The following is a 5103-nucleotide window of genomic DNA, read 5'->3' on the forward strand; positions in this document are numbered from 1 at the left end:
GACGACTCTTTCCTACCTTGAGGTGGGTTTCCAAGCATCCCAGAGGCCAGTGAGTGTGCACAGCAAAGCTCTGCACCGTGGACCCCGTGGGTGCCCAGATCCCCAATACCCCAGGACACCGGCCACCTCTTGCATAGCACCCGACCCCGACAAGTGGGCAAGTTGTGCTTTGGCCCATTATTGAGCCAACCTCTCTGCAGCAACTGTGCCAAAGATCAATGCCCTAGCCCGCTCCGGCGACCCGTGGGCGCACCTTTACGCACGCCAAATTGCTGCCTTCTGCGGTCCCTTGTCTCTTGACTTGTGAGCCCTAGCAGAGGACAATCTTCAATTCCAAGAGTTCCCCTGGTTGCTCCAGGCCTGCTCTTCAGTCTCCTTGCTGGAGACCTCGCTCAGACCTCGTGGGTCTGCACTAGTAGCTGCTTTGTGTTTCTTGCATGGGTTGCAGTTGCGAAGGCTTAGTGGATCCAATCCAGACACTAACACCGCAGCGACCCTCATACTTTGTGGGACAGTCACCCTCCAGAAGCTGGCCTTCCTTGAACTCCGTGGCTGACGATCCAAGCTACACCTCTTCGACCTGGAAGCACCCAACATTGAAGGGCTCCTTCTCTTGAGCCCCTTGGTCACTGTGCCGTGACCCAGACTCTGTCCCCTCTGCTTTCAGGTTCCTCTCTACAAGATCTAAATTTCCATTCTTCACGACGACGCTTGTGGTTAGCAGCAGTTCTTCACGTTTTGCCATTGAAAATCAGCCCGCGACCCGACATCGAAAACGACCTATGTGCCCGGCTTCCCTGGGGCAGGTAACAGTGGTAACTCGATACTCTCGTGGGTGTGGGCCCTTCAAAAGCTTAACTCTAAAGTGTTGAACTTGAACTCCTGCTAGAAGTGACTTTAAACTTGTAAAATCAAACCGCAACATTCTCCATAGGCTATAATAGAGATCCCGACAGTAACTTCAGTCACTGCACGCGTCTCCCGTGGGTCCCCTTCCTCACTACCTTGGGTGGTTTCACAGGGGGCCAGCGACCCTAAATGCCCTAGGCATTGTCTGTAGAATTGTCGTGGTTCTTAAACCACTTTTTTGATATATGGTTTGGTCCCCCCCTGGGGCCTTGTGATTCCAGTGCTATTTATTGTAATTATCAATGCTTGTTTGAATTGTATCTTCACCTCTAGCCTCATAAAGAGACTTGTGGGGTTATTCCTAGAATAAATACATATATTTTATATATATATACCTGTGTGGACTACTCTTTCATTTGGTTATTCAAGAGGTTATCTATGGTAAAACAATAAGCTTAACACTCCTTCAAGACTTAGCCTGAAGGCTGCTCTCCACAGCTACCACTAGGATAGCTTTCTTTAAAGGTTGTCTTTAACCTATCACCATAAGAGTCGAATTGGACTGGTACAAGGTGGCCACTAGAACTAGTGACCAGCATATGCCAGGCCAACTTCTCACAACTGGTTTAATGGGGGGGTGGTCCAAACCGGCCTACAGGCTTGAGCTGGGGGATCTAGGCCTGGACAGACTGCACTCCTTTCTCTATGGGACCCCGATTCCATCTTGTCTTCCAGAGGTGACACGTTCCGTGCTACTGGCCTGGCGGGCTGCATTGCGGCACACCGGCTGGACGCACATGATGACCCGCTGTACGCCCTTGTGGCACGGGACCTGGCTCAGGGAGGTGTCCGGGCTTCGGGACTTCAGGACCTGGGACCGCATAGGCATTTCCCAGCTGGGGGATGTTTGGAGGGGGGATCATATGCGATCCTTTGAAGATCTCCAGGCCCATACTCGATGCATCCCTCACAATTCTTTCGCTACCTTCAGCTGCGACATGCCCTCCACTCACACCTAACGACGGGCACACGACTGCCTGACCATAGCCCACCTGAAGCACAGATTATGTTCGGGGACCTGGGGAAGGGTGGCATTTCCCGTATTTATCATACATTGATTAATAACACCCCGACTTCCCTGGACAGACTGCGGGCGCAATGGGAGGTCTGGGTAGGCCCCTTGGAGGAAGAGGACTGGCGAGATGCCCTTATGGCCCCTAGACTGGTCACTGCCTCTGCTCGGTTGCGCTTGGTGCAACTTTACTATCTGCATGCCGCGTATCTCACCCCTGTTCGTCCTCACTGCGCAGGGCTTAGCCCGTCCTCAGCCTGTACCAGGTGTGGCCACGACCCCGCAGACTTCCTACACATGGTGTGGACCTGTCCCCTCCTAGCGGGATATTGGGAGGGCATCGAGATCGAGCTCTCGGAGGTTCTGGGGTGGGGGGTTCCCCTTGACCCTAAGCACACGATCCTGGGCATCACGGACGGGATGGATGGGGCACGAAATGACAAACTGCTCTTTAATACGGCCATGGCGGTTGCTAAGAGAGACATTGCAGCCTTGTGGAAGTGCCCGGATCCCCCCACCGTGGGACGTTGGCGGAGTGGGGTGGACTGGTGTGCCACGCAGGAGAAAATTATGTACGCAGCACGTGGCTGCCCCAAGAGATATCACAGAATTTGGGGGAAGTGGCTGGGGGGGATGGTCTAGTCAGGACGGAGCTGGTTGGCTCCACCATTTCTTTGCCTCATTATCATCTGTATGCTGGGGTCGGGGATTCTGTGACTGTAATTCCCGATTGTTGAAGTATAATGTGATATAGCTGGTGCATTCCTTTTGTAAAATGAATAAAAATTTGTTTATCAAAAAACATGCTGAATATAATTCTACATAACCACGATTTTACTCCAAATTTCACTAGATGGCTAAGAACTGAGAGGAGGATGCTTTAAAATACCAAACAATCACAGGTGTACATAAAGTTCTTCTTCAGTATTTAATCCTCTTGTTATCTTACTGTTCATCTTCAATATGTATCTCAAATCTAATCTTCTAAGCTGCTGTTCCCTATTTCCACCGCTTATATTGGGGGGTGCCGAGTCAATCACATAATATTTCAACTTGGACACATCTCCATTGTGCACTTCCTCGAAGTTACGGGCTACAGGGTAACTTTGGTCACTATTCTTAATTTCCCTAATGTGCTGTAAGATTCTTAAATGCGCTTTCAAAATTGTGCCACCATTATACATTTTTGGGCATATACATTGAAGGACATACACCGCAAACTCACTTTTACATTGCAAAGGTTGTCTGATTTAATTGCTTTTATTAGTCAGTGGGGACAGTACTTCTTTTGTGCTAACCCCATATCTGCAGGCCTTACATTTATAGTAGCGTTTAATCCCAGGACGCCTCGTCAACCAATTTTCGGGGGTCTGCATTTTGGGGCTGCTAACTACCAACTCCTGTCGGATTGATTTAGCACAATAGAAAGTCATTAGTGGCCTGGATCATAATGTATGTCCTTTGGTGGGATCACTTTGAATGAGATGCCAATGTCTAGAGAAGATTCTTCTAACCTTCTGATGGTTTTTGCTGTACCCCATAATCCTTCTCAGCTCTTGTTGATTTTCACTCATATTCGTTTTTCTCTTGGAAGCGTCACTTCTCTGAAAATCAACTTTTTCACGGTCCTTTTGATTGACCCTGCACATGGCATCTTCCACTACTGCATTGCTATAGCCCCACCTTAAAAACCTATCCTTAAGTTCTTCTTGCTCCAACCCTAGCAACTTTTTATCACTGAAATTTTGCATCATTCTAAGGTTCTCTGCATAGGGGATACTCAAGCTATGTGAATGTAACTAGGAATTGCCTGCAGTTGGCTTCTTGTATGTTTTAGTGTGGGTTTTGCTATTTCTAACAAACACTGTTAAATCCAATATAGGACCTCACTCTTATAGTGGTGGTGAAATGCAAATTCAAATCATTATTATTGAGGCCCTCTTTAAATTGTTTCGCTGTCGCTTCTGTCCCCCTCCAAGTGGCAAAGAGATCGTCAATGCAAAGTCCAAAAGACCACGTTTTCTAACCACTCCTCTGTGGTAAATAATTTAATTACCGGGACTTAATTTGATACAGAAAAATAATAAAAATAGCTCAGTAAAATAAGAGGCAAAATCCGTGGTATTAGAGGTTCGGAAAGGGCTTTATTCCAATGGACGATTCGAATCGTGGACTCCAAGTTCCATCACCACGGAGGTTCAGGAAGTGAAGTACGTACTTTATTGATAAGTAATCACTTTTATACAATAGGCATTACAGTGAAGCAAATGCAGGAGGCGTAACAATTGATAGTAAAGATAAAACATACATGCGTAGCAAAAGTGGGCGTAACTGGGTGTAACTAAAGAACGTCATCAGGTATGATGTCATAATAGGGTGGTTCCATGAAAGAATTTCGCAATGTCAGCAGAAATACTTGGCAGAAATGCGCGCGCAGCAGCATGACGTGTGATTGACGTGCAACTAGGGGGTGAAGGGGACTTGACATTTAGCTCTACATGTGGCGACAGAAGTCTGGAGGGTCAAGTCAACCTAATCCCAAATCATATCTAACATCCTATGTTTAAAGAACTATGTTATCCAAAAGAGAGGTCTCTTAGAGTAGAATCTTATTCTATACTGACTGTGAGTGCGTGTACAAGCGTCTAGGTGTCTACACTAGATGCGAGGGCAGAAATCTTTCATAGTAATAGGGCTATGAATTACTTGCATAAAGACAGAGAAGCCGGGCCTTTTGCTCGGTAGCTGGAAGAATGTTTACTTAAACTACTAGACAGGAATGCATTGGGCAGGGAGCGGAGCAGATAATTTCGAAGGTGAAATACAGTTTTTGGCAGGCAACAGGCTGATGTCAGGCACCGTGAGCCGCGCAGGGAATGAGACAAAGTTCATGGTCACAGATGCAGGCTCAGACTGGAGCTTTCAGAGGCAGAAGGCAAGAAAAGCTTGATGACAGAATCAGGGCCTACTTGCCTGGACTGTAAAATGGCATAAGTGAATCATATAAAGCCGGTGGCCTTTCATACTTAGGAATGGAATATCCGGCCCATTCATGGCGGATCTGAAAGAGGACATGTTGACGGTGGACGCACATGTGTTTGCGTCTTCATAACTGGAACTGGAGGGAACATACATGTACTTGTGATTCATACATGAAACCGTTGGGGTCCAAGATAGGGGAC

Source organism: Triturus cristatus, chromosome 5_2 (genome assembly GCF_964204655.1).
Source record: "Triturus cristatus chromosome 5_2, aTriCri1.1, whole genome shotgun sequence".
Lineage (NCBI taxonomy): Eukaryota > Metazoa > Chordata > Amphibia > Caudata > Salamandridae > Triturus > Triturus cristatus.